This window comes from Mauremys reevesii, linkage group 1 (genome assembly GCF_016161935.1).
Source record: "Mauremys reevesii isolate NIE-2019 linkage group 1, ASM1616193v1, whole genome shotgun sequence".
Classification (NCBI taxonomy): domain Eukaryota; kingdom Metazoa; phylum Chordata; order Testudines; family Geoemydidae; genus Mauremys; species Mauremys reevesii.
In genome coordinates, this window is record NC_052623.1 from 230,669,567 (window position 1) to 230,685,882 (window position 16,316).

Consider the following 16,316-nt stretch of genomic DNA (forward strand, 5'->3'; position numbering starts at 1 on the left):
GGTTATAACCCTGATTTTCAAGGGCCAAGGAAGTTCTAGACATTCATATATGGCAAGAGTTGTCTCAACCCTTTAAATACTCTTAACCACCAAAGGCAGATTAAATACAGGTCAATGGTTGCATAGACTGCCCGTGTCAAGAGATGGATTTTTGAACTAATGCCAGACACATGCTTCCTTTAAAGCAATCATCACCCTTTTCTCCAAAAAGGAGTAAATGTTAAACTCTACCAGCAAAGGAGCCAGTACCATTGGTCCAACATGAAAGGACACCACCCCCAAACCAGCCAGCTTTGCAACAGGGAGTCTCATGTGGAGAGGGGATTCTGTCCTCCAACCGCTCCCACTGAGAAACCCCAGGCTGCCTGGCCCTCAGACATAGTTTTTTCTGGGGTCGTCACTGCGGGGCTGGGAGACGGCGGCAGTGTAACGGGCGCTGTAGTTGGTGCTTTTCTCGGGACAGGTGCAGTAGAGGAGGCCGCCCCCCCAGAACCAGCAGGGCCACGCAGCCCAGCCAATGTAAAGCGAGACCCCCGGCTTCCTCTTCTGAGCTTTGGATACCGGCGGGTTGTAGAAGTTCCAGATGATTGTGTTGGCCAACCAGCAGATGGGGATGAGGCAGAGGATGCTGGAGACCAGAAAGACGGCTCCAGAGACCATCATAATTCACGACTTGGAGCCTTTGTCCTCCATGCAGTTGGTGCACTTGGTGCCCACAACGCTCACCAGCAATGCCAGCACCAAGATGACCATCATGGCGTGGGCAGCCTGCAGGTCCTGGGGCAAAACCAGCATGAAGTCGTAAACCTTGCACTGCATCTGGCCTGTGCTCTGCACAATGCAGTTCATCCACAGCCCCTCCCAGATGATCTGCGCCACCACAATGTTGTTGCCAATGAAGGCCGTCACCTTCCACATGGGCAGGGCACAGGAGATGATGGAGCCTACCCATCCCACCACTGAGAGCACCATGCCTAAGATCTGGAGACCTGCTGAGGCCATGATTGGGTGGGAAGGTGCCTATCTCTTCGCAGTAACTTTCCCTCCAAGGTACAGCTCCTCCCCACCGAGCCCCAGCACAGGGGCTCTGTGTTGCAGCCCAGCAAATTGCAACAGGCAGCAGACAATAACAGGCAGCCTGACCAAGTCCCCCATCACTACCACATCCTGTGTTTTGGATGATTTTGTTAGTTGTTTTAAAAAGTCTCATCCACATCATCTTCCTGATTGCATGGTCTATAGTAAACCCCTATCACGACATCAACCTTGCCTTTTACCCCTTTTATCCTTAACCAGAGACTTTCTGCAGGCCTGCCACCCACTTCCATCTCAACCTCAGTCCAAGTGCATACATCCTTGATATACAAAGCAACACTTCCCCCCTTTTTCTCTGCCTGTCCGTCCTGAACAAGCTGTACCCTTCTATACCAATATTCCAGTCATGTGAATTATTCCACAAATTTCTGTGATGCCAACTATGTCATATTTGTGATTATTCACTAGTATTTCTAGTTCTTGCTGTTTATTCCTCAAACTTCTTGCATTAGTATACTAACAGCTAAGATGTTTATTAGATTTCCCCTCTATATTCCCTCGTCGTCTTTGTTCATTCAGTGATTTCCCATGTCCCCCCCAGATTCTGACTCTACACCCAAGTCTCCATATTTTTGCATACTTTCCATACTTGTGCAAGACAAACCCAAGAAAGAAACCAACAGGACTCCACTGGCCATCACATACAGTCCCCAGCTAAAACCTCTCCAACGCATCATCAGGGATCTACAACCCATCCTGGACAATGACCCCACACTTTCACAGGCTTTGGGTGGCAGGCCAGTCCTCACCCACAGACAACCTGCCAACATGAAGCATATTCTCACCAGTAACTGCACATTGCACCATAGTAACTCTAACTCAGGAACCAATCCATGCAACAAACCTCGATGCCAATTCTGCCCACATATCTGCACCAGCGACACCATCACAGGACCTAACCAGATCAGCCACACCATCACTGGTTCATTCACCTGCACGTCCACCAATGTAATATACGCCATCATATGCCAGCAATGCCCCTCTGCTATGTACATCGGCCAAACTGGACAGTCTCTACAGAAAAGGATAAATGGACGTAAATCAGATATCAGGAATGGCAATATACAAAAACCTGTAGGAGAACACTTCAACCTCCCTGGCCACACAATAGCAGATCTTAAGGTGGCCATCCTGCAGCAAAAAAACTTCAGGACCAGGTTTCAAAGAGAAACTGCTGAGCTTCAGTTCATCTGCAAATTTGACACCATCAGCTCAGGATTAAACAAAGACTGTGAATGGCTTGCCAACTACAAAACCAGTTTCTCCTCTCTTGGTTTTCACACCTCAGCTGCTAGAAGAGGGCCTCATCCTCCCTGATTGAACTAACCTCGTTATCTCTAGCCTGCTTCTTGCTTGCTTATATATACCTGCCCCTGGAAATTTCCACTACATGCATCCGACGAGTGGGTATTCCCCCGCGAAAGCTCATGCTCCCAAATGTCTGTTAGTCTATAAGGTGCCACAAGACTCTTTGCTGCTTTTACATATTTTTGGACTTATCTGTGGGCTTTTTGTCTCCTGCCAAATCATTCTTGTTTTATTTTGGCATCACATTGCAATCATTTTGGTCAAAAGAGTAGCCAGTTTTAAAAAATATGCAGTGAGGGTTGCCATACTGAAAAAGACCATGGTCGTGTAGTTCAATAGCCTGGCTTATAGTTGGTGTTTCAGAGGAAGGTGAAACAAATTCATAATGTATCCAGGCACTATTACTTCATGGGTCTAACAATGCTAATTTTCTCTGACCCCTGCTGGTGATCAGCTGATGCACTTGCAATTTTTATCCTAGCTAGTACAATAGGTGTCATTGTTAGTCATGGAAGCAAATCTCTTTTCGGATGTATTAGTTTTAATATGGTTTGGCAATGTAAAGGTTAATTATAGTCTACATCTAAAATATGTCCTTATGGCTATTGTAAATACCTTGTGGGGTAGGTTTTGTTTGTTTGTTTTGAGTTTCCTCCCACTGCTCCCGCCCCTCACATGTTTCTGATCTTGGTCTTGATGCTGCAGCCAGTTCTGCATCTGCTTTTGCCCAATAGTGAGTAGGAGATGGGAGGTGATTTTACTGCTGCAGACAGCACTAGTGACACTAATAGTGGAATACTGTGTATAGTTCTGCTGTCCAGGTTTTTTAAAGAAAGTTAAAAAACTGGAGAGGTGCAAGAAGAGTCACAAAAATGATTTGAGGCCTAAAGTAAATGCCAAGAACCAATGACTGGAAGTTAAAGCCAGACAAATTCAATTTAGAGATAAGGCACAAATTTTAACAGTGAGGTTAACAATGGTCATGGAACAAACCACCAAGGAAAGGGGTGATTCTCCATCTCTGAGTCTTTAAATCAAGACTAAATGCCTTTCTGGAAGATATGCTTTAGTCAAACATAAATTATTGGGCTGAATTCAGGGGTAACTGGGTGAAATGCAATGGCTTGTGTTCTACAGAAGATCAAACTAGATGATCTAATGGTCCCTTCTGACCTTAGATTGATAGATTTAATGAACTGAAATAAGGGTGATGCAAAATATTTTTTGGCAGTTTTCCTGCTCCCATGAGCTTCCACTCTCCGCTATTCTCCGTGAGATTACAGCTTAGTTGGGAAAGTGGAATCAGTCTGAAAAGGAACAAATGAAGCACACAGCCCTACACATTCCCATACACATATCCATTACAAACAAAATATGAGAATACTTATGAAGCACAGGGTGTTAAGGCAAGCTTAGGGCTTATCCAAAGCTTACTGAAGCTAATGAGTGTCTTTCCATTCACTTCAATGGTTTTTGATTCAGGCCCTAAGTGCACAGTGGAAAAGCATGCGCTGAAAATTTAGATTGATTGAAGCGCCATATTGATTCTGACAATCGCTACATATGAATAAAAACATAGTAACAATTACTCCTTAAAAATGAGAGATGTGAGCAGTCAGTCTCTCTCTCGGGACACCCCTACGGAGTCTATAGTTTGGAATACCACCGACGCATTCAGCTAGAGAATAAGCACAGTTACAGCCATCTATCATATTGCAAATAAAGTGGCTCAAAGAAAAAAGTCCCAACCAGGCACCTTTGGGCATTTCACTCATCCCAAGCAATCCCTTAGCTATTGCTGCACAACATAGAACATAGTTGACTTCTGAGAGCCATTCACAGGCAGCCACTTTTGAATAGATGTCTAGTTTGCTTTGCTATTTCTCCGTTTTTAAAGGGAAGAGCCATTGTTTCCTATGGGTGTTTAGTGCCAGCTTCAAATAAACTGCCTTATTTATTGTAAGCACTGTTTTTCCCCAGTAACATTGATTTGTTTTTGGTTCAGTGAAATTATAAATATTATTTTTAGTTTAAATATAAATAATACTGTGAATGAGCTGTCTGATTATTCTAAAAATAGTTTCTCTGTTCTAAACCATTCCCTAGATCTACACCTAGAGAGAGAAAGAGAGACTGTGTCTGTCTGTCTGTAGGAGACAGGGCCCCTCAACTGTGTTGCTTGCCTTTATTTGAGAGAAGAGGGTTATTTCTGAGATACCAGTGGCTTATCTGGAAGTATATTTACCATACTTCAGTACCAGCACGTCTCTCTTCAGAGTGTGGTTCAGAAGTCACTAAAGGAAACCACACACTGTTAAGACTAAACATTCTTGAGTAAGCTTCAGTTATGGCAAGTTCAACTGCAGAGGCTGTCGAGAGTGCAGTTACTGGCATTTTCCAAATAAATAAAGCAAACAAGTTACTTCAGGAAGAAAATCACATCTATATGATTTATAACAGTGGGAGTTAGTCCATCAAGGCAGGATGAACCCAGTGAACCAGGAGTAACAGGCCACCCATGGACTTCAGCTTTGCCTCCAATGCCTTAGCTCATTCTACCTGGTCCAGAACAACTGGTGTGGACCTGCTTTTTTAGTACTGTGCAGGCTTCCAGAAATGCTCAGCCAGGTCTCAGAGTTTCAATATGGGTTCATATTAATAGGGAAAAAATATAGGGATCCTATTTACAGCCTTCTGGCAGCAGGTAGGGAGAAAAAAAACCACCCCTCCAAAATCAATGTTTGCTTTACTGAGGGCCTCCTTAGGTGTACATTGGAAACAATTCCGTCTGTCTGCCACAGTTAAGTCACCCTGCAGCCTAATGTGCCAGCCAGCCAGCCAGCAGTCCAGAATCAACAGATTGCTGCTGTTGAGCAGTACCAGACCACATGGCCAAAAAGGGATGGAGAATGTTATATGTGACACAGCACCTGATGAATGATGATAATGAACAAAAAGCATAATGGGAGCAAATGGGCATCTCAGCTCCTTTTCCTCCAAACTGTGACATGACATAGCCGCTGGCACCACTAACGTAAGGGATATTTTTAGCATTCTGGGCTCCTCCTATCTAGTATAAGCCAATCCCCATCTTTCTTCTTCCCATCATTGGCTCCCAGCTCAAAGGAGTGGCCATTATTTACATCATGGGCCTGATTTTCCACTGCCTTGCACTTTGTGTAGTCACACTGGAGATCTCACTTTATATCCATTTGACACAGTTTTAGATGACTCACTAGCATGTAAGGTGGTGAGAAATCAGGCTCTGTGCACTGGATCATAGAACATATGGATGTTCAACTTTCTTGCTATCACGCCTACTTTTGTGCATGCCTGGACACATGCATGTAAGTATTTTACTACTAGGGTCCTCCAAGTTCATTGATTTTTGTTTTATTACAGAGATTTCTCTTGAAATTCTTATTAAAAATCAAATCATTTGATTTCTCCAGCTCGCTTCATGCTAACTGATGAGACTTGAAACTTCCATATTCCAAATCCATTCTATTCTATATGCTAATAGATGAGCATTGTTGCAGTCCCTCACTGGAACATTTATGTTTCATTAATTCAGAACCATTAATTCAGAAATTCAGAACCACAAGCTCCATTGTATTACAGGCACCAGGTGAAATTCTTATCAAACAATGCTCCCTAGGCATTACTGGCTGACAAGATACATCAGGCAGGAAGTGCTTTTCTTGGTGATCACCATGCCTCACCTAGTGTTATATGAGGAAGATATCTGAAAGCCAAGTGAATTTAACCACTTGAGAAGTGCTATAAGGTCTGAAGTGCTATTATGAACTAGAAATTATACATACAAATCCAGAGCTACTGGATCTGCACAGGTGCTGGGCAATGTAGATGGGAGTACAACACCAGCACAAGCCAGCTCCAGTTGTTCCTGAAGGCTATTTCTTGAAAAGAAGCTTACGTACTCCCTAAAAGCATTAGCTGCCAATTCTGTGATCATATCTATGGTGGGCAGACCTTTCAGCCCTATTGAAGTCATTGGGACTCCAGATGGGTGCAAGGTTCTGCCCACACAGATCTGATTGCAGTGCACCACCAAAGCACGATAGGTACAGCACAGAAGTGCTGCGTCGCTTACTATCAGTCTATTATGTTGCAAATAGTTATTTCGTCCTTTTCTCAACACCTGGAGCGCACAACACCATTTACTACCCCAGCCCAGTCTTCTGCTAGAGCTGCTACTCACAGACAACAAGCACTCTGGGGCTGGACCTTCTGTACACTTGCCAGTTCTTCCAGGGCTTTGTTTATGCACTTGGCACTCTCTTCAATGAGCCACACTGGAGCAAGCCGTTAAAGTGTTCTTTCTCCTGGAAAATATTAGAGGGCTTTGTTGCAACTCTTCAGAATACTAGCCCAGCACTCACCCCACTCAACCTGCTCACTAAAAATAATCAGTGCATGGTAATCTGGATTATATCCCTACCAGAGTGTGAAATGGGTTTTTCCACATCATTTACTGTTTTCCTATCATTCACGAAACCTCTTTTTGCCGTGCATAAATGGTCACCTCTTGTTTATACATCGCTATGGAGCATAACTCCTAACGGACCAAAAAAAAAAAAGACAAAGCTAACATTTACTCACTACATCCACATATGGTGTACCAAAAAAACCCAAACCCTGCCCTGCCGCCCACTCCCTTCCCCCCACCCCCTGGCCAAAATTTTGATGGGGGAAAAAGGTTTTCTAAAAAGGTTTATGTATTTATACCTGTCTTAATGATACTCATCATCAAGTTATTTCACTCCATGCTCATTTGGTGTGACTATGAATAAACCCAACAGACGATAGAGAAGGGGGAGTGTTGCAAGCATACTATTCATGTGGATGGCAGCCTTAAAAACCCCATTTTGTTTACTTCTCTGGCGGACAGCCTGGAAATGCTGCTTATCAATAATATTTGACTGAGTAAGCACCACAGTGTGTTCTCAAAACACAATTTCAACCTCAAAACACTCTTCTGAGGTACAGTGGATAATGTATGTGCTTTTTACAGATAGGTAAACTGAGTCACAAAATGGTTTTAAGCAGTCACACATTGACTCACTGGCAGAGTGACGCTGGAACAAAACCTCAGGCTCCTGGAATGCCTAATCCCCCTGCATTAGACAGCACAGTCTCCCAGTTAGATTGCGTGGTTAGCTAAATGCCATAAAGCCTCTGATGTAAATATACACATTCTTCCTGTCGTTAAACATGTGGGTACCTTGTGAATAGCTGTGACATTGGATTAGAATCAAACAATATTATTTATGGTTGAGATGATTTCACCATGGCAATCCAAAAAAGGAAAAAGAAGCTAGCAGTGCATATTTAGGAACATAAGAATTGCCATACTGGATCAGACCCAATAGCCATCTAGTAAAATATCTTGTGTCTGACAGTGGCCAGAAAAAGATGCAAAAAAAAGAAAAAGAAAAATATAACTTCTGTTGAGGAGACTAACCTCTTCTCCACCACAACCCTAAAGGGACATCAGGTCATAAGACTGAGGCAAAGTCGGGAGGGTTTTAATCACATATAGACACCAATCAAAACTGAAGCCAGAAATCTGAGTTTTTTGGGTGGATGGAAAGGAGGAAAACAACCATGAAGAGTTTAATCCCATGATCCAAATACAGCTCCAGGTATTGGTTATGAGGGAGATTCAAAACAAGAAGCAATTCTGGATGGAAGAAATATGGCAATTGTAGCTGGGCCACAATACCTAGAGAGGAGCTTGTGAGATTTTGATCCCATCAATCCTGAACTAGAATCTTAAACTTGATTCGGGCCAGAACTAGAGCTGGTCAGGAAACAGTATATTTTTCCAAGGAAAATTTCAACTATTTGTCCAAAAAAAAAAAAAAAGGAGATTTTCAACTTAAAACTAAAAGTTTTCAGCCAAAATGTTTTCAATGAAAATGCATTTTCCCTGGAAAGCATACACTTTTTACAAAGTAATTTATTTAATTGAAACCTCAGTTTTCTATCCAAAAACAATTCTAACCAGCCTTACTCTTAACCCAAATCCTGAACAATAGACTGGATGAACACAGACCCAAACCCTGCCTCCTCAGCCAATTTCTAGTAAATTAACATTATTGAGGTGACAGATGCATGTAGAACATCATGGAATCATTAAAAGAAGCCTCAGAAATCAATTCCTTTTCAATCTTATTTGAATGACCTCTCTCTTCAAGTTTAATAAAATGGAAGCATCTTCTGCTGGTGAAAGTGACTGTTACATAGAAGCTCATCTTTTTGGTCTCTCTATTCCCTTTTTGCCTGAGTGACCACTATGTTCTCTTTCTGATCTGCCTCAGAATTTCCCCTTGCTGACCATGACCCCCATTTTGTTTTCTTTTATCCTGCTTTCCCACTCCTCTCTCCTTTTGTGATCCCCATTGAATCAGACTTTCTTACTTCACTGCTACTCGTAATGCTCCCACTTTCACTGACTTCCATATCATCTGCTTCCAAAGCTAGCCTCTCCTTTCCTACCATTCTGTTGTCCCTTCTATCCATCTAAGCATTTATACTATGCTCATAACTTTAGTAGTTGAACACCTGCCACACACTGCTTTAGGCTGGAAGCAGCTAATTATAGAGAAGCTCACCTGCAAGGTACAGGCAGGGCTTCTCCAAAAGACAGGAAATTGGAAGCAGAGAAGGTGGCAGGCAGAAGTCTGCAGTCACTCCCTGGGAGGACTGTTTGGGTGGCTGCAGAGGTGAGTTGCCTAAAGTTACTCCCTGAGAGGAGGCAGTGAAGAGACTGGCAAACCTAGAGAAGTGGGAAGGGCCAGGAGGTATGGAAGTGGCTCAGGGAAAGGCAACAAGGTGCAGAGAATGAGCCTTGGCTGCTGTGTAGAGGATCCCTGAGCTGGAACCTGGAGTAAAGGTGGATCTAGGATTTCTTGCCAGCCACTGCTGAAGCAGAAGACTGACTCAGATGGCTAGAGAGCAGGAACCTTGACACACTTTCCCCGGAAGGGGAGACCACCATAGTGACCTAGCCAGCTGAGCTACGAAGAGGCCGCTGCAGTTCCTGGAGTGAGAGAAGGGCTGTAGAGGAGAAACTGACAGGGTGTAACCACTGGAAGGGGCATCGGCCTGACCAAGCTAATCCCCAGAACTGCCACGCGGCAGCGCCATTCAGTGGTGAGTAGAGCAACCCCACCACAGAAGTCCATGAGCTAATCCCACTTCCTCCATATTAAATGCATCCTTTCATCACTTCTCTCTCTCTCTCCATTTCTAAACAACTTTATTTCTCTTTGTTCATTTAGTCTGCTGACTGTAACAACGCCTGCTGACTGTAACAAAGTTATGACACAAAGTTATGACTACTATTAAGAGACTGACAATTTTTTGGCCCAACCCACGTGAGTGGGATCAGTATCCACTGAAACATATCCAAGCATTGTCTCTCTAATTTCAACGGTAAAAGATCACTAATCAGTTTGTATGCACTTACAGTGGTGACATTTCTAGCTCCGGTATCTGTCTGGAAATTCACTTTGTTTTTGTATCACCAGCAGTGGTTTTTGCCCTCCACCTCCGTGTTCATTAAATGTTCTTTGCAATTTGTCATGACAGCAATACAACTGCAAAATGGTTGCTTTCTTTGCAAGCATGACAGTGCATATCTTGGGCTGGCCACCTTTTGCATAGTCTTGGTATTACCTCCACCTCTATTGCAAACTCTGGACTCTGCCATTTATTTACCTTTGTATTCTATTTTTGTACCTCAGTGCACATTTTTATTTGGAAACGTCATTTATTTCATGCATGACAGAACTTTCATTTGGGAAGCACAGTTTTCATTTGCCCTGCTAATATCTACAGCTCTCTGTGAAGTCAAGCCTATGTCAGGGAACAACCTGGTTTTTGTCTTGGTTACCAACTACATCATACACAAATGAGTCAGGAGTCCATCTGATAGCTGTTCAAATTCACATGACTTAGCTTTATCACATAGGCCTGAAACAAATGGTCAATGGTCTCACCTGGCAGCTAGTTTCTTGTGAAGAAATTGTCCCTTTCCCAAGAGAAAGTCTTTGTGAATCTCTGTATTCTTGACTTTTCTGAATGGATTGGTCTAATAGTTTGCAGTTCCCTTTGTGTTCCTACTGGAATATATTGTAGATGTCCAACACCATTGGGTCTGCCACTTGTATCGTTGTGGAAGGTTTCACCGTCTATGGTTTCTCTGCAATGCCACTTGCTTAAGGGAACATTTGAAAGCAGAGCTGAGCTTTCAGACTCTCAAAGGGCAAGACAAATGTTTGGGGGGGCGTTTAGTGTTGTAAGTTGTATTTTATTTTACCATTAGGAATAACATTCATGGTGTTGTCGTAAACGGTCTCTATGGTTAGCAAATTTCTGAATTTTGTTTCAGCATTTCATTGAACAGCATTTCTTAATTTGGAATATTTCAGCCAATCAAAGTGCAGAGTTATATAGTTACTGATACATAACTGCATAGATCTTTCCCGTTTCCATTGGTTTCCCCACAGATCTTTTTTTGATTGTAGGTGCCTGTTTTGCATAATCACTAAATAGTTATTTATTGTTAGTTGCACAGTCTGGGAATCCCTGTATTCTGATTGGCTAAAATTGGACATCTGCCCATGAAAGAACAGCAATCTGGATGTAGAATCTATTTCCATGCAAGTAAATTGTTTCACCTATGTAAGCATACTGTGAGTATACAAAACTTTCTACTCTGGTCATCTAGTCTGGTTGGTTCCTTGAATTTTGCCAGCAATCAAGATACTGCCTCAGTGCCTCAACCTCTTCAGCTGAGACAGAAGAAAATGTATATGGAACAGAAGGTGTGGGGAGCAATGAAAATGGGTCTGTGAAATTTCTGAAGAGGAAAATGATTAAAAAGAAAAAGCAGAAATGGGGGGAATGCTTCTCTCCTTTATACAAGCAGCAAAGAGTCCTGTGGCACCTTATAGACTAACAGACGTATTGGAGCATGAGCTTTCCTGGGTGAATACCCACTTCGTCAGATGCATCTCCTTTATACACTCTTCTCCCTAAAATAATGGTCAGATCTTTTGACCAAATTCTGATGACCTTACTCAAACCAAATAGCACCTTAATCCACAAGAGTGGATCAGTGAATCAGAACTACTCCATTGTAAACACAAGTATGTTACAGTTGTTCTGGGGAGACTAGCCCTGCTGGCCTGTAGAGAGTGAATGGGAGGAGGCAAAGGGTATAACAGATAGGAATGGAATGAAATGGTAGAAAAGAAGAAAGGGAGATGACAGAAAGAGAAGAAAGAATGGCCCAAAACAGACTATTTTTATAAACAATTTATCTTTTGGTGGTTTGACAGCCCAGCAAGATGATTATTCTGTATATTTATAATCTGTGAATAGGACTGGATCCTCATGTTTTCATATTATCACTGTTTATGGACTTGATAAGGCAAGCTGCTCCATGCATGCAGACTTGTAACAACTTGTAGGATTGGGGCCTACAGTGGTTGTTGAAAGAAAGTGGCTGTGATGGGTTGGATCACAGAAACTCTTGGGAGCTGCCACCTGATGTGCCCAGAATACTTCTACCCCTGCTTTCCCTGCCAGCTCAGGACTCCAGCACCCTGTCTTGCTGAGCCGGACACTCCCGTCTGCTCCAACACAGACTCAGGCTTGCCCCAAAGCTACAGGTTTACCTGAAAGCAGCTAACAGAAGTGTTCCTGTCTTTAACATTCAGATGCCCAACTCCCAATGGGGTCTAAACCCAAATAAATCCATTTTACCCTGTATAAAGCTTATGCAGGGTAAACTCATAAATTGTTCGCCCTCTATAACACTGATAGAGAGATATGCATGGCTGTTTGCTCCTCCAGGTATTAATATATACTCTGAGCTAATTAATAAGTAAAAAGCGATTTTATTAAATACAGAAAGTGGGATTTAAGTGGTTCCAAGTAGTAATACACAGAACAAAGTAAGTCAACAAGCAAAATAAAATAAAATGCTCAAATCTATGTCTAATCAAACTGAATACAGATAAGATCCTCACCAGTTCCAGAATGCTCCCTTTTACAGACTAATCTCCTTTTCGCCTGGGTCCAGCAATCACTCACAGCCCTTGTAGTCACTGTCCTTTGTTCCAATTTCTTTTAGGTATCCTGGGTGTGGGTGGGGTGGAGAGGCTTTATCTTTACCCAGCTGAAGACCAAATGGAGGGGTCTCCCAGGGGTTTAAATAGACTCTCTCTTGTGGGTGGAGACCTCCTCCTCTCTCCTATGCAAAGTCCAGCTTCAAGATGGAGTTTAGGAGTCACCTGGGCAATTCACATGTCCATGCATGACTCACAGTTTTTACAGGTAGCATCCATTGTTTATATGATACCTTGAACGTCCTCAAGTAGACTTCTTATGTGGATTGGAGCATTCCAAGATCCATTGTCCTTTAAGTGTTTCTTGATTAGGTACTTAACTTCAACATTCGTTTTTCCAGGAACTGACCAAATGCTCTACTAAGGTTATTTAGAAATCAAGCCAGTACACAGCCAACATTCATAACATTCATAACTTTGAATACAAAAAGGATACATGCATACAAATAGGATTAATACATTCAGTAGATCATAACTTTTATGGAGATATGTTACATGGCATATGTAGCATAAAACACATTCTTAGCATATTACCATAAAGCCTTATGGGAGGTACCGTCACAGTGGCATCCCTACCAATGTATGTCACATCCACATTAACCTCTTGAGTGATCCTACAGTATAGTTTTCATTTCACAAAAACATGTGGGTGGCACTGAAGTTCAGCTCCACCTTCCCATAACACAGCTGTCTACCACCCTAATAAACTACTCACCATGTTAATGACCACTATTCAGAGTTAGTTAATTATGTGTTTGATGTTTAACCTTTGTTAGTTATTAGATTTGCAAGTATATCTGAGTCTGCTTAATCTAAAGAAATAGCAAAATGGCATTTCTCTCTTGAACCTAAATGCCAAGTGCTCTGCTAAGGTCATTAGAAACCTCATGTTAACTAATCCTGCCAAATTTTACAAGACAGTTACCACAAATATTTTCTTCTCTGTTTGGTCATATCATCTCTAGACATTTCTCTTGTGTTTTGATGTGAACTACAAATATGTACGGCTTGGACTTCCTAGTGTGAAGAATCCTTTACATAAACAGGATCGTCAATAATATTTTGGTACGCTGTGTGCAGTACTTGTTTTCCACATTTTTGTCTTATCTGTGTCTGAGCTGTCTAATCACTGGCCACTTCACTATTCAAAAGGCCTGCATCTTCAAATTATCTGAAAGATGGGGAAAAATGATTAACAGAGGGTTGCCTGGTTTTTTACAGGAACTGATGAGAATTGTGCACTCTGAAAGGTGGATGCAACTGCACTTCTTGATACCTGGGCTGCACAATGAATCCAGAGATATCAGTAAGTCACTTTCTAGTTAAGATTGCAGAGATTAACACTTGAAACAGGACTAAAATCCCTCTGTTTCCCAGCTGTATCATAGTGCAATGGACTACATGTGTGAGAAAGAGGCACACACTCCTGAAGAATGCTAAAAACCATCTCTCTCTTCAAGAAGTTAAAGCTCCTAAGGCAGGAAAATCTGCACATCAAGTTTCACTTTGCACTCACATCAATCAGAAGTAACTTCACAGCTAGTAACATCAGGGTAAGATCAGAAGTAAGTCACTGGACGTCAATACCAAGGTAAAACTGGCATGAGATCAGAACCAAGTTCTTATTCTCTGTGGGCCAATTCCTTGTTCCACTGAAGTCAATAGCATAGTGACACAGGCAGACAGCTCTAACTTTCTGCAGTCTGCCATTCTCTGTCAGATGAGCCACTGATCCAAGCCAGTGTTTTGAGGAGGATTTTATCAAGAGTCTTGTGCTTTTTGGTGTTTTTCTTAAAGCCTCATCCCCTGGAATCCCATGAAAATCTTTTAACAAAAGAAGTAAGTTTCCCACTTTCGTTGTTACACAGGAAAACATGAATCCTAAAGGTTCAAATACCAGAAGGCAAAATGAAGCAGCCCACAGTTACTAAATCTCATGATTTTTAGGCCAATTTAATCATTTTTGAATGCCTGGGGCTGGTAATACTGCCAAGCTTATAGAGAGGGCATTAGTATGATGTAGACATATCAAAAGATAGCAAGGGCATCCCAGAATGAAGAGATGGACAAAAACACAGTAGGGAAAGAGACAGGTATCATGTGGACTTGAAGTACCAATAGTCATTAAAGGGAGAGATGAATTCACTAATAATGCAGAATGAGAGAAGGGGAGGGAACTAATAATGTGGCAGTTCTTTCAGTTTTTAACTTGAAAAAACCCCAACTTCCTTTTAATTTCTTTTTACATTCACAGTGTTTTCCATTGCAGAATTGCGATACATTTGCCATATTTTAATGGGATTTTAGACCTGAATTTTCCCACTTCTTGCTAATCAATTGTAAAAATGTCACAAGAATGAATGGAGAGATTTTTATACCGCTGACAGCTCAAGGTTAAATGACAGATGGGTGTTTTGCCTGTCTGATATGACTTCAGTATGCTAGATAAAAATGATTGGAGTTAATATTTGGTGGTCTGGAAGTTATTCTGTGGGATTTGAAGTGATGATGTCTAACACTTAACTTCCCTGGAAATAGGTGCTAGTTCTGTCTTCATAGTAATGAAGATATTGTAGTCCAAGCAGCATTGGAGAAAAAGGCACTGAGTTCTTATGCAATTACTCAATCAAACTTAGCCAATGAAATCATTATTGGTGTTTGCTTGTAGGTGCATTTCTTAGTCTCCTTAGTATGACACAGGTATTTGGAGTTGGAGAGGAGCCCAAAATGCTGAAATTAAGAGGAAAGATAGGTCACAAACCAGAGCACAATTCAAATTGTAGCTTATCAATGCATACCGAGATAATCTACAGACCCTCCAGGCTGCTTCTCCAGCTGTCTATGACACCACTTGAACTCTCTGGCTCTCCCCATAAACAAGCCACTCAGCTACTCCTTCATCTTCTACCTGAATCCTCCCCCACCACCACACCACACCAGACCACCTCCGCCTGACACAGAGAAATGCATTCACCCAGATTCTCATCAGCCATTCCCGATGGAGCTCACTCAGAGCTGCAAGAACCATGCCTTAGGCAGAGAAAAGACAAAGTGAGACTGTCATGTCCCAGTGGGAACTACTAAAATTACAGCCTGTCCCCTATACAGTGGAGCTTTCCCTACAGCCCTGAACGAATGGAACCAGCTAAAGAGCTCCATGACAGTGAGTGACTGACCAGGCAGGTTTCCAGAGGACACCATGCTGATATTGCTTGAGAGGGATTCCTGTTGGAACAGCTGCTGGGATTTCCCCTTATGTATTATGTAGAAGCCTTGAGCCCAACCCCTTGTAAGTCAGGAAATCATAATTCAAAGAGGTAAGGGGATCATTTGTGATGCTGGAAGGAGAAGGGCAGAATGCTGAGGAAAGGCCTCAGTGGAATTTGCAGAAGAAAATCAAGGTCTGTTTCCTTAACTGATGGGAATGGCTACAGCCTTCATTACTGGATAGTTGCCATCCACCAGGGAATGTGGGCTCTGGCAGGAACTCCTGTACTTTGGGGACCTCAGAATTATGTGAGCTTTGGATCCCAGAACAAAATTCTTTCCTGATGCAGCTTGATCAAGTTAAGGCAGCTCCACAGAAACGTATCCTGTGTAGGGGAAAGGAGAGGACAGATGAGACTACAGTGGATATGAAGCCATGGTACAGTGTGATGAGGATGGGGCCATTATCCATTACATTTCCTGGGCTGGAGAAGGGGGCTGCACTGTACTGCACCTCTAACAGCGTCCAGTACAACTAATGGG

The 16,316-nt window shown here is 42.4% G+C and overlaps 1 pseudogene; it reads right to left on the reverse strand.

Annotated features, from left to right (window-relative positions):
• Positions 1 to 372: 372 nt before the first annotated feature.
• On the reverse strand, positions 373 to 1,002 carry LOC120380524 (annotated as a pseudogene).
• Between the last annotated feature and the right edge of the window lie 15,314 nt (positions 1,003 to 16,316).